The following is a 14,457-nucleotide window of genomic DNA, read 5'->3' as shown; positions in this document are numbered from 1 at the left end:
TTCAGTCAGGTAGTCTTGCTCCAAGGCTGCAGAGGTTCATCATTTAGCAATGAGATATGGTATAATGGCAAGAGCCAGAGCCAGGGAGGACTCTGGGATCTCTTTAAAAAAAAAAAAAATTTTTTTTAAACTTTTGTTTATTTTAAGTGTGTCTTTCCAGGACCCATCAGCTCCAAGTCAAGTAGTTGTTTTAATCTTGTTGTGGAGGGTGCAGCTCCCAGTGGCCCATGTGGGGATCGAACCGGCAACCTTGTTGTTAAGAGCACGGTGCTCTAAGTAACTGAGCTAACCGGCAGCCCTGGGGTCTCTTTTAAATTGGCCACTTTCAGCCTTATGAAGCTTGCCTACTTTGTGTGTTGTTTGTGAAACTGAAATGTGATAATGTGTTTGCAAGTGTTTCGAAAACTAGAAAAGGCTATACAAATGTAAGTTGTTACTTCAAAGCAGTGAGCAGTGAAAAGGGAATCAGTTGAACACAGTTGCTACATATACCTTTTTCAAGCACCAAACATTAAGTGCTGATGTTTATTGAGCATATACTATGTGCCAGGCATGATTATGTTTTAATGTATTAACTCATCTAATCATCGTAGTATCCAAACAAGGTAGATATTATTGTCCCCATTTTACAGATGAGAAACATTGAAGCACAGAAAAGTTAAGCATCCTGCCTAAGGTAATATGCCTAAGTAATGTACCTAATAAGTGATGAGATGAAGCTGGATGCAAATCAGGCAGCCTACCTCCAGAGCCCAGACTATAATGCTGGCAGCATAAATTCTTACTAACTGAATTTTAGCAGGTCCAAGACATTTGTTATGCATATCACAAAAGGTAAATGTTATGTAAGTCTTGAAAGGTTAAAATTGTGATTAATAAGGACACTTTACAAGAAAAACAAATATCATTAAGGATTTGGATTTAACTCCTTTCCAGTGCCTACTCTTCATATTTTTGGGTCTTAACATAAACGTTACTTATATGTGGTATGTGGCCCCTAAACATTCATGTAAAATCATCCCTTCCACACCTACTTCATCAGCAAAATGGTGGTAATGGAGTTGTTTGATCTTTTAAGATCTACTAAGGCTGAAAATGGTCAAATGAGAGGGTGTAGAGGAAAAGCCTTGTAAATTAAATGTTAAGACAAGTATTTTATGCTGAGATCTATAATAAAAACCAGGAATCAGTTAACATAATTCTAGTAATTTTACTCTTTTAATAAATTCACCCGTTGAATTTTCTTTTTTTCTGATAAAAAACGTTTATCAGAGTCATTGCATGATATGTCTGGCAGTATCTTTTTCTTCATCAACATCAATTGGTAGATTTTTGTTTGATTTGTCTGGTTTTTCCTTTATTTATTTCATTTCCTTTGTTTTACCTTTGATGTCTTGATTTGGTACTTCTAGTCATATGATACAAATGTTCATTTATATGTTATGAGAAAGAAGAGAGTCAGCTGAGAATGAAAAATTAAAACCTTTTCTTTCCTCAGGCACTAAGGCAATACCTTAATTGTTTAATACATTTTTTTATTGTGAAAGTATTATCTCACAATGCAAAAGTAGGAGGTACAGTAAAACTTTAAGCCCACCAAAACCATCAAACATGTTCCTACTTAATGAAAGTTGAGTACTGTATTTTTCACGTAAGATTGTAGCATAAACATGTTTGACTTGATTGAAACATAAACATGCCACATAAATATGTGACATAAAAATGTATTCTTAAATAAATTTAAATTTACACCTTTAGATGTAGATGTGTCAAGAACATGTATCATAGTTTATTTAACCATTCACTATTACTGGATATTTAAGAGGCTTCCAGTTTTTAAATGATAATAAATAAATAACATCACAATGAACTTCTTGGTACATATCCTAAGAGCATAAATACCCAGAAGTGGAATTATTGGCTCAAAAAGTACAAACATTTTAAACCTTCTGATATATCTTACCAAATTGCTTTTTTAAAAGGATTAATTTGAATTAATATTTATTTGTAACAGAATTCTACAAAGGAGGTTTTTTGCATATTGGATGTTTTCATTTAAAAATATTTGCCAGTTCATGGTTTGCCATTGTTTCAGTTTAATAGCACGTCATATATATTTAACTAATGCTACGTCATTTTTTCTATAAATTGGACATCCTTTGCGTGTTTATTGATTTGGTTTTCATATTGATTTTTTAACAAGTTTTACTAGTTCTTTGACTCAAATTTGTGGCAGAAATGTGCAAATACATAACCTGTATTCATTTTAGTTACATCCTCATAACTTTCTTTATAATTTATTATATTGCATCCAAGGTATACTGTTAAGAGGAAAAAAGTAGTATCCTGCAAAATAGTGTTTAATTATAATCCCCATCTCTCTCTCTCTCCCCCCCACTCTCTCCCCTCTCTTTCATTCATTCTTTCTTTCTACACACGCGCACACACACACACACACACACACATTTATTCACTAATTATTTTTTAATGTCTCCTTTGTGGCAGAGATACAATATTGAACAAAACAGATAAAATCTGAGCCCTTATGGAACTTACTGTTTATTGGTGAAGACAATCATTTTCAAAAACCCACCAAATAATATATGTCAGGTAGTGATAGTGCTGTGAACAAAAGTAGAGCAGGGTAAGAGATGGAGAGTGACCAGGGCTCCTTTTGATTCAGCGGTCAAAAAAGACCTTTCTAATGTGACATTAGATCAGAAAGTATTGAATGAAGCAACTAGTATATTATTTTACATAAGCCTATGTATAGAAAAGAAAACATTTGGAAGAACATTCACCAAAGTTCTGTGTTCCTCTTCTCAGTGAATATTACTTATGGCTCTTGTCAGCCAGACAAAACCAGCAAAACATCCTATCCTAGACTTCTCCCACCTTGGGTTGGGAATGTGATTGGAGTGCCAGAGGAAGAGCTGGGGTGTATAAGTGAAAAAGTGGTAAGAAAATAGGTGAAAGTGATAGGTAAGGACTAGATCAGGCAGGCCTTGTTAGGCCATAATATGGACTTGGGATTTTATGTGTTGCCTTTGGAAGGTTTTGAGAATGTCATCTCATTTATAGGTGTAAAGGATCTCGTTTTTATGAAAATAAAGCAGAATAAAAGTGGGAGCATCAAGACCAAGTAGAAGGCTGTTATAGTAGGCGGTGGTGGCCTGGAATCGATAATAGTTATAGTAAGAGAAGTAGTTAATCCAGAATAAATGTTGGAAGGTAGAGGGAACAGAAATTTATTGATAATTGGCTTGTGGTGTGAGAAAGTCAAGGCTGACTTAATTTTTGGCTTGAGCCACTGATTGAATACAATTCATATTTGTCTCCCTGCCGTATTAGGGGAGGGGCTATTTTATGGAGGTTATCTTTTTCAGGGCAGGGAGATTAGTTAGGAAGCTACTGCTATCATTCGTCAAAGATGAAAGGGGCCTGAACCTGCGAAGAGGCTATAGGTACGGAGAGGCATTCAGAGGGCACAGACTTGAGAGACGATTAGGAAGTAAAAATCACCACTTAGGAAAATGTTTAGGGTTGGGTTTTTTGTTTGTTTGTTTTTTACTAAAATTGTAGTTGAAATTTTTTCCCCCCAGTAAGTCCGTTTATTGATATATACCCAAGAGCAAGGGTTGCCTGAGGCCTTTTTTTACAGCCCTAGAGCTAAGAATATTTCTTACATTTTTAAAGGATTAAAATAAACGGGGTGACATGTAACAGAGAGAACATAGGTGACCCCCAAACCTAAAATATTAACTGTCTTTCCCTTTACAGTGAAGTTTGCCAACGCTTGATGTAGATCAGTGGTTTTTAAAGTGTGGTTTAACTGCTGCTAAAGCAGCAGCAGCATCACCTGGGAACTTGTTAGAAATGCACATTCTCAGGCCTCAGCATAAACTTGCTGAATTAAAAACCCTGGGAGTGGGACCCAACAATCTGCGTTTTAACAAGTTCTCTAGGTGGTTCTGATGGACGTTAATTTCTGAGAACCATTGTTCCAGAGAAACTTTTGTACCTGTGCACCAGGATACATGGTGAAGTAGAAGAACAGCCTTGTGCATAAGAAGATCAAACTGGAAATGACGGGAAGTTCAAAGTAGAGGAGATAAATAAGTTGTGGCAATTAACACAATGAGAGTATTCTATATAGCTTGTCGGTAAGGGCATGGAGTGTGAAAGCAGACTGCTTGTGTTTGAATCCCAGCTCCACCAAATACCGTGTTTCCCCGAAAATAAGACCTAGCCGGACAATCAGCTCTAATGTGTCTTTTGGAGCAAAAGTTAATATAAGACCTGGTATTATATTATATTATATAAGACCCAATATTATGTATTATATTATACCCGGTATTATATGTTATATTATATCATATATTTTATTGTATTGTATTATATTATATTAATTATATTATATAAGATCAGGTCTTATATATAGTAAAATAAGACTGGGTTTTATATTAATTTTTGCTCCAAAAGACATATTAGAGCTGATTGTCCCGCTAGGTCTTATTTTCGGGGAAACACGGTAGTAGTTGTGTGACCTTGGACAAGTTACTTGACATTTCTAAGCCTCAGTTTCCTCATCTGTAAACTGGCATAAAAATAGTAACTACCTTATAGAGTTATTGTGAGTCTAAAATAATTACATAAAGTAATTAGAAGAGTGCCTGGTACATAAGTATTAGATTTAAAGAGCAATTCACGTATTACCTATGATGCTTGAAGGAAAAACATGTCAAAGTTCATTTCATAAAGGTGATGGTCTGCCCATATATTTTGCATCTCACAAAATGATCAAGCAACCTAAGGTAAAAACAGCATAGGTTTTGGAGGTTCAAATGTTGGCATTGACTCTGTAGACCTAAGTTTTCACATGTAAAAAATACTAAAATTGCTCTTATAGGATTGTGAAGAAAACTGATGAAATGTATATGCCCGCATTATGTTTGGTACATGAGCGTTTAATAAATATGTTCTTTCTTTTCCTAATTGCCCTTTCATTTCTTTCATCATTCCCTCCCCCCTTCCTTCCAAAATTCTGCTGTCTTGATGTTCTCTGTGAAACATTTGCCAGAACTAAGGTGCAAAGTGGCTTCCTTGACTGTAAGGAGATTTGGCTTTTTCCATGAATCAAGGTCACGAGAGTCGGTGTCTAGTGTTTTCCCAGCTATACCCAGGGCCAAGTCTGTGTCTAGATCTAGGACAGGGATGTAATCCTGATATCTCCTGTGATTTCAGCCTTTCAGCTGCCTTGGTATGCAAAATGCTTAGTATGTACTTAGCAACACCTAAATACAGAACAGGCACACAAAGAAATAGATTATTTCCCCCTCAGTGGAGGCCACCTCCTATTTTTTATGTATCTCAGGGCCTTGCACCAAGTAGGCCCGTAATATATATTGCTTTGAGCTGTTAGGATGAATTTGACCTCCTCGGTGGAGCTTAAAGCTCCATTTCATAGCATGGGTTAATAAACAATGTAAGTGAGTTTAGGGTGCAAACAGCTGAAACCCTTGGCTGCATTTTATGTTCGTCTAGAGCAGTAAGCAACCTGCTGCAAACACTTAGTTCGGAAAGAAAAAATACTAAATTCCCTGCCTCATGACATAAACAATCAAAAGGGACAAGAAATATGTGTCTCCAAAAGACAGGTCCAAAGAGACAGCAGTGCAAGCGAACCAGCTCCTGTTCTGGCGCGATCTGGAAGGGCGGGTAGGCTGGAGCCTTCAGGCAGGAGAAAGGCAGCCTCCTTGTGACGTCAAATCAGCGGACTTTCGTCCCGGCTTTAGGCCGGTTCCGGTTCCCCGGCTTTCCGGGCGCGAGAGTACGTGAGCGCGGCGGCATCTGCGCGTGCTCCGCAGTGGGACTCGAGAAGGTTGGGTCCAACTCGCGAAGGAGATGCGTGATTGGCTGAAGCCGTGCTGGGGGGTTCCCCAGCCCTTTCGGCAGGGGTAAAACAATAAGAGGGGGCGGTGGCAAAGGGGGCGGGACGTCCGTGTTCCTAGTCGCTCGCCGCATCGCCTGGTGCTCGGGAAGAGGTGGTTGTAAGAGGAAACGAGCTCGCGGCTCTTCGACTTCCGAGGTTTGAGGTTTGTCGGAGGGAGGGGGCGGCTAGCGTGAAGAATCCGCTGCAGCCGGTCCTCAGCGCCTCTCCTGCTGACCTCCGCGCGACATACCTGCTGCCGCTGTTGTTGGAGGTGTGTAAAGGGGTCGGGGAGGGAGGTCGGTGTGGTTGGCGGAAGGGGACATTCGCTTCGCGTGCGGCGGCTCGAGGCAACCGTCAGAGCGTGAGCCCCCGTGTCCGAGGTGTCGCGGCAGAGAGACATTGTTGTTGCCGGCTGCCTGTGCTGCAGTGAGTGCGTGAGAGAAGCCGAGCCTTTCAGGTGAGGGATGGGAGGCCGCCTGGCCAGGGAGATGACCGGCGCGCGTCGTGCCAATGGAGGGCTCTGAGGGCACAGGTGGAGCCGAGGTTTGTTGGGGATGAGGTGGCGAGCTGGGAAGAGAAACGCAGCAGTTCCCAAAGGCGCGCTGCGCGGATGGAGGTTTAATAGGGGCGGTGGGCGAGTGGTCTTTCTGGAGAGGATGTTTCGGGTGGGGAGCCCACCGTCCTTGTCGCTGACTCGTTTGTGGCTCTTATTCCCGGTTCTACGGGAGCGGGGAGGCCGTCGCCGCCCCGCCCGTGGGGGAGGGGGAAAGAGGCTGTGTCGGCGGAGGCTGAAGCAACGCAGATGCGAAAGTAGAGGCCTCCGGGCACCATTTCTGTGCACCGAAATAGAATCCGGGTTTGAAGCAGTCACTGCTTTGCTTGCCCAGTACCTACTGTTACTCGGCCTTTGACCCCCCCTCCCCCTCGGGTTTATCCCCAACGTGTTCGGAAACTGGGGCTGTCTTTAACGTACACCTTTTTCGTGCCCTTTTTGTGCAAACGGTCCCTTATTGACCCAAGAACAGAACAAAATGTTTGAGTGCTTTGGGGAATAAATTTTTTGGGGGGGAGGGTGAGGGGAGGATAGTCAAGGCGAGGAACATAAGCTTCCCTAGAGTGTTGATTTTGTGAGTCGAATTTGATCGAATTTTACCTGCGTCTCTGAAAGCAGGTTTCTTAAGATGGCCCTGTGCCACTTTGGGGCGCATGTAGATTTCCATCTACAATTTTCCGTATAGATCAGTATTCCCCCTCCCCCCCCGGCCCCCCGCAACATATACCTAGTTAACAGAATTTTTTGGGAGGGTAGGTGCCTTTGCTCTTTAAAAAAGAAAAACAAACAAACAAAAAAACACGTGCACCGAAGCTGCAATAATAGCAAAGTTGTTCCTCAAACCCCCCTCCCATGTGAATGTTGTGATACTAACTTGGGTTAAAAAACTGGTTTTTAGGTTAAAGGTTCCACACTTCGTGTTAGTCTTCCAAATGTTGGCATTGCATGTACCTGGTTCTGTGAACCTTTAGCTGCCTATAGGGAGCCCCATGTGCTGCAGGGTAAGAAGATGGGAATTCCTTGTCCAGCTCCATATTTGGCAGTTAATATAGCCTTAGGCGTGTGAACAGAATTTCTAAGTAAACATTTGGTCTTGTTAGTATCCAGTTGTCTTTTTGATGCCCTAAATTCCTCGTCTTAAAAAATAGGCGGTGTGATTAGTTTGAACTTCTTAGAAGTGAATTATGTGTTTCTTTGGTGATGTTACCTTTTCATTTTATTATTTTTAGAACTAAGTCATGTGCAATCCTTGTGTTACGATTTAATCTCCAAAGGCTTTTTAATTTTCAAAGGTTATCAGGAATTGTAGGTAGGGTAAAGACCTCAGATGGATTGCTTACTATCCAAGAGCTGGTCCGGTTACAAATAATTGGGGTTGAAATATTAGTCAGTAGTGAACAGGTATAAAGAGTGGAGAGAACCAGAATGCTTGTGGGGTGGGTGGGGATCAAAAGTAGAAGGAAGGAGAAGGAAATAAGTCTTTCATAATTTGATAGTGGAATTGAGTGGTCAGCAGCTGAGCACTTGAATTGTCTGCAGACAGATCTTGAGTTTGAATAGTATTAGTACTGTTCATAGCAGGAAATATTTGTTATCCATATTTCACTAATGAGAGATCAAATATGAAAGTTTCCATAGCAATTAGTAAAAATCTATAAATACTAATAATGTCTTAGGATTCTTAACAGCTTCCTTATCCTGCAGAATTGTTGCTGTTGATTACCTATTACCAGGTTTGAAAATTCTTTCCTAGGTTGCTTTAAATAAGACTTTTTCCCCCACTTATTTTATGCTGGGGGACTGGGTAATGGAGATGGAGAATGACCACTTTTTAAGACTGGTTTTGATAGGTACAAATTTAACGGTTGTTTGTGAACTTTAAATTCGGCAGAATTTAATCAACAAACATGACTTAGTTACTCTCCATTGGTAGACCTTTATTTAAGAGCTGATAGAACAAATTGGTTCTTTTCCCAGAACTCTGGACTGGCTTCAGAAGCAATAGTATCAGTTTCTTGACTGTTGTGCCTCAGCTTATTATTATTGTTTAATTTCAATATATTTTACTCTATTTTGATGTATCATGGTAGGTATGTTGGGATGACTTGGATTTTCTATTATGTTACTATCCCCTGCTTTTTAACTCCTCCCAACAATATCAAATAAGTGAACAATTGGACTTTAAAAATGTTTTATATTCTTGTGTCTCTGGATATTCTTGCCGTTGTTTTTAACCAGGTGTAATGAAAACACCAGAGACAGGGGATCTGATTTCAATCCTCTCATAACTGAGGGATCTTGAACTCCTTACCTTAGGCCCTCTAAACATCAGTTTCCTTTTCTGTAAATGAAGCTAATATCCTATCTATTTCAAGGTGACAAAGGAACGTGTAGGTTACTTGTGAAACTTTTAAAACATAAATACATGCTTTTATTTTTGTTGGACATCAGTTCCTTAATGCTCAGTCACTTTGAATAGTTTCTGAACTTAAGACCATGTAGAATTTCAGAAGGTTCTAGTTTTAATATGTGGTTAGCTTTTGAGAAAGGAGAATACTAGTCCATGGGTGGGGGGAAAGGGCCTGGGCCTGCCTAGTATGAGCCCAGGGTGCAGGGCTATAGAAGGGAAAATGGAGTAAGTTTCCAATAGTAGAGATAAGCTGTGTCCTAGCATAAGCATAGCCTTGGGTAACTGTTCTTTTTGGTGAGAGAACTGCATCCTGAAGAGATCTTTTTCTTTTTGTAAGAAGCAATGGGTAGTATATAAAACTTGACAGTGCTGAAAAATTGTTCCTTTAGATTTTTTTTTCTATTTTTCTAAATGTCATTTTCTTTTGGTTTCTTGAAGATCTTTTGTTTTTTTTAGGTAAGAAGACACAGTATCTCGACTTTTTAGCATTTATCGTTTTGGCAGTTTTCTCCAAGAATTGAAATAGCCAGCAAAGTGTGACATGAATTTTCATGTCAGAAATTTGCAACGACTGAAAATTTTTTTCCCCTCAGAACTACTTGAGCAAAGATGCCCCACTCGAAATAGATGGTGGTCAGGACACTCCAGGCTCCTTGAAGGGTGAATAGTTGGTTGGTTGGTTGTACATTTTGATGCTTATGTATAATGGTGGTGTTTGCAGCCAGGTGTTTTAAGTTAACAGTTGTAGTATTTATAATTTTATGTAGATCCAGCTATTTTATCACTTTATGGAAAGAAGTTGTTTTAATACAAATAGAAACGTCATTTCAGAGATCCTTGCGATTAAAGAGCGTTGATGGGATACAGAATTGTTTTGTTTTTTTCTATTGAAATCTGCTCTGGTAATTATTTTGCTGTAGTAGATCTAAAAAATTAATTTAATTTTTTTGTCTAAGTGCATATAGTGTGTTCACGTTATTGAAAGTATACCTTAGTTGCAAATTTTATACTGCGTTTTTCAGGTTTTTTCCCCTATGGTTTTGTAGTTTTTGACCATATTTTAATGACTGCACATGAACTGATGTTTCATGGTTGGGGTTCAGTTTATTATATTTTTGTTTCTGAGACCATTAATTTAATATCAGGTTATCTGAAAAAGTAGTACTGTATCAGGTAAGCATATCAGATGCTTTTTAAATTACCTCTTGGAAACATTCAAGTTGGAGATTGCACCTTACAATCTGGGCAGTCAGTTTTTCTTTATTACTCTTTCTCTGTGCATGGTCCTTTACTAGTCTCTTTCTCCCATCTCAGCCTCCTCAATTTTATCTTCAATTAGTTGGCAATATTTAAGCACACGCAGACTTTAACCATTAGTGGTCACTAACGTAGGCATATACTGTCAGTACTTTTTTGCTTTACTAGTAGTGGTGAGTGAGTTTTCACACTTTCGACCTATATTCTAGAGCTATGTTTTCTAACCAGCTCTATATTCTAGAGCTATGTTTCCTATCTGTTAGATGGTAATCAGAAAGTAAATGAAAATTTTTTAAATATGATTTTTAAAATTACAAAGTTAATGTGCTCTTTTTAATACTCAGTGGCATTAAGAATTGGAATGTAGCTTTCCTTTTTTTTCCAAGACCCATAATACATGCCTTGTAGATTTCTTTTTGTAGCATGCTTTTTTTTTTTTTTTTAACCAAAGATGGCACTTGGAAATCATTCTACAATTTGGATGTTATATTTAGCTATTGTGGACAGTATTTCTTGTCTACATTTATAACTTTCCTATTTTTCCCTATTTTTAATGAGTGCATAATTTGTGCTTTATATCTGTGCCATAATTTAGTACACCATTTCCCTCTTTAAGAGCATTTAGACTGAATTTTTTTTTCTTTCGTGGCAGTGAATGACCTTGAATATACATCTTTGTGCAATTGTGCATGTCTTTCTTTGTAATATGTCTTAGAAGTGTGTTTATTGTTCATTTTTATTACTTTGATTAAAACTGAAATTACGTCTCCAAAAGGTTAACAGTTTATATTTCCACCAACGCTGTTTGCAAAAGAGCCTGTTTTCCCACACTCTTAACAATATTGGATATTATTGATCATTTTCATTTTTGTTAATCTAGTAGGTAAAAGATGGTGACTGAGTAAATTGCCTTTTGAACTATTGAACAGTGTTGATTTCAGGATACCATGTTGCACTTACTAATGTTTTGTATGCAGTAGAGCAGGGGTGTCAAAACTGCGGCCCATGGGCCAACTGCGGTCCGCAATCCATTGTTCATTGGCACGCAGCAAATTCCAAAAATATATTTAGTTTACTTAAATAAACCACATGAGGCAATATGTACTTCACCTCGAGTGAGTGGCCCGGCTGTGTGTGTATTTTACCGCATATGGCCCTTGGTAAAAAATGTTGAAAAAAGTTTGGACACCCCTGTGGTAGAGTCTTCATAAATGTTTGTGAAATGATTGACATAATGAAGCATAATTGTATTGCTAAATTCTAATAATTGAGGAATATTTACAAACAGCAAAACCACTCTGTGGGGGCCGGCCCGGTGGCTCAGGCGGTTAGAGCGCCATGCTCCTAACTCCGAAGGCTGCCGGTTTGAGTCCCACATGGGCCAGTGGGCTCTCAACCACAAGGCTGCCTGTTGATCTCCTGGAGTCCCGCAAGGGATGGTGGGCTCCACTCCTGCAACTAAGATTGAACACGGCACCTTGAGCTGAGCTGCCTCCCGGATGTCTCAGTTGGTTGGAGCACGGGCTCTCAACCACAAGGTTGCCAGTTCGATTCCTCGACTCCCTCAAGGGATGATGGGCTCTGCTCCCTGCAACTAAGATTGAACATGGCACCTTGAGCTGAGCTGCCGCTGAGCTCCCGGATGGCTCAGTTGGTTGGAGTGTGTCTTCTCAACCACAAGGTTGCCGGTTCGACTCCCACAAGGGATGGTGGGCTGTGCCCCCTGCAACTAGCAACGGCAACTGGACCTGGAGCTGAGCTGCGCCCTCCACAACTAAGACTGAAAGGACAACAACTTGAAGCTGAAGCTGAACGGCACCCTCCACAACTAAGATTGAAAGGACAACAACTTGACTTGGAAAAAAGTCCTGGGAGTACACACTGTTCCCCAATAAAGTCCTGTTCCCCTTCCCCAATAAAATCTTTAAAAACAAACAAACAAAAACCACTCTATGTACAGTTATTATATGACTTTGGACAGACATGAACAATCATGAAACCACCACCACAATGAAGATACAAGATAATTCCATTACCCCTGAAGTTTCTTCATGCTCCTGTATAATCATTTCCCTTCTACTTCCAGCCCTTGATTTAGCCCTATATAGTTTTGCATTGTACAGAGTGCATATCAATAGAACTATATAGGATTAATTTTCACTTTGAATAATGTTTTTGAAACATTCATGATACTGGATATATCAATAAGTTCTTTTATTGCTAAGCAGTAGTCAGTTGTATGGACTTAAACCACAATTTGTTTATTCATTCATCTGGCTAATTGTTTTTTGTTTTCAGTTTTTGAGTGTTTATTAATAAAGCTGCCGTAAACAGCATAATAGGTCTTTGGACATGTGCTTCATTTTTCTTGGGTAAATATATATGAAAAAGATTGCTGGGTACTACGAGGTTTGTGTGCTTAATTTTATAAGAAACTGCCATACTGTTTTCTGAAGTGAGTGTAATGTTTTTTTCATTCCTACCAACTTTCCCCATCTTTATAAATGGTGTTTTTAGATTCTGTTGCCATTAGTATAAGTGTTTAGTGGTATGTCATTTCCTCATCATCAAAATCTAGAAGCGTTAGGAGGAGCTGGTCAACAGTGGTAATGCAGAACCAGAGGACTGAGGAGAGCTTGTTGGATTTTTGAGAAGAATTGTGACTTTCCAGAAAATTATTATACATTCAAGGGTACGGTCAGATTATAATATTTGAGAGGGGAGTACAGAAGAGGAAGAAGACTTAGACCAGATTCGCAGTAATTTAGGGCAAAACATGATTAATAAAGTGCCATGATAAAGACCCAGAGTACTTTGAGAATTCAAATGAAAGACAGTTATATTCTGTTGAGCAAAACAGGACAGATTTTCAGGGGACATTATTTTAGCTGGACCGAAATGAATGCATAGCGTTTCAATCATTAGATAAGAAGGTAAGGAATGAGTATTCGAGTAGGAGTCAAAGGTCTTAGTTCTTGTTTAATAGGTTTTTGGAATCATAGCATTGGAGCAACTTAATCTAATTTTGATGGATATTTGATTATTTTACGATATTTCTGTTAAATTGTTCAGTTAGTCTCTGGAATAAATGCCTGTAGTGATTGGGTATTCATGACATAGCTCTATTCAGGTTATTGCACTATATTTATTTGAGCCTAAATCTACCTTCCTATAATACCTGTTCACTGTTTAACTAGTATTTAACTTGTGCAGGGTAGAACAGAACTGTCAGCTCGTTTTCGACATTTGTACTAATGTAGCCTGGGGATTTTTGCTTTGGGGGCAGCCCCATTATACTAGTGATTCACTGAACTTTCATCTGAAATAAAAAAAAAAACCTAAATATTTAACTAAAAGCTGAAGTTTTAGTCATGGAAGGAATAGAGGGTGATAACTTTGGTTGAAACAGTTGTTTTAAAAAAATAATTATTTTGTAACTGAAGAACACTGAGTATATGGTTGGATATGAAGCCCAATGTGACTTTCTTTTCTATTTTATTTGTTTATATGTGCACCACTTCTCCACTTCTCAGTGGATACTAAGAGATTCAGAAAAGATGGTGACAATTGACAGAGCAGTTTCCATGGAGAGCGGGGGTAGATGTGTTTCAAGAGTTAGTCTAGGCAAATGGAGAGGAAACATTTTTAAGAAACAGGAATGAATGAATGAAAGGATATTGATGAAAATACACAAGGATTTTAAGTGGGATGGAGAGAGTTGGAGAGTAGAATGATCTGAAGTAGCTGAAGCTTTGTAAATAGGGAAGCTGGATATAATCATGTTGGTATCTGGATGAATAAATAGGATTGATAGTTTTTGATTGATGACGAGTAAATTTTACATTATGCATCCCAGTATGACAGCAATCTCCACATTTTCAAATGGAGTTAATACATGAAATTTCACTTTCTCTAAAAACGTATTGAGGATAATTGCTCTTTGGAGGTTCTAAAAGCTAACAACTTTCCGAAGATTGTTTTTGGACTATCTTGGCTATCTTTATTGAACTTCATTGTCTTGTAGGCTTGACTAGAGATTACTTTTCAATTTGTGAATTAGGAAATTGAGATCTAAAAGGTCATGACATTTTTTCATAGCCTTAGATAAAACCTTTTTCTTAATCCCATGTTTAGAGGTTTGCTTTGGTCTGATAAATTTTTAAAGAAGAAATGGAAGGACCCAAATCCCAGAAATTGCTTACCTCTGAGTTGGTTGCTTTGCTGTGAATAATAAAAATGGCACATTTCTTCTTGTAATCACATTCTGAATGTGTAATTTGGCCCTTTTGTCCTTCCTCTTGACCT

At 38.8% G+C, this 14,457-nt stretch overlaps 1 protein-coding gene across 3 annotated transcripts in view; it reads left to right on the top strand.

Annotated features, from left to right (window-relative positions):
* The window catches only part of G3BP2 (G3BP stress granule assembly factor 2), a 71,529-nt gene that overhangs the window by 37,894 nt on the left and 19,178 nt on the right, over positions 1-14,457 (top strand). For 2 of the 3 annotated variants that reach the window (XM_033106006.1, XM_033106004.1), the window contains exon 1: positions 5,925-6,203. The exons of the other annotated variant lie outside the window; for it this stretch is intronic. The gene's annotated coding sequence lies outside the window, so the exon portion shown is untranslated. Of the gene's footprint in view, positions 1-5,924; positions 6,204-14,457 lie in introns of those variants that run through there. 3 annotated transcript variants of the gene reach the window in all.

This window comes from Rhinolophus ferrumequinum, chromosome 5 (assembly GCF_004115265.2).
Source record: "Rhinolophus ferrumequinum isolate MPI-CBG mRhiFer1 chromosome 5, mRhiFer1_v1.p, whole genome shotgun sequence".
Classification (NCBI taxonomy): domain Eukaryota; kingdom Metazoa; phylum Chordata; class Mammalia; order Chiroptera; family Rhinolophidae; genus Rhinolophus; species Rhinolophus ferrumequinum.
This window is presented reverse-complemented; position numbering and strand designations above follow the sequence as displayed.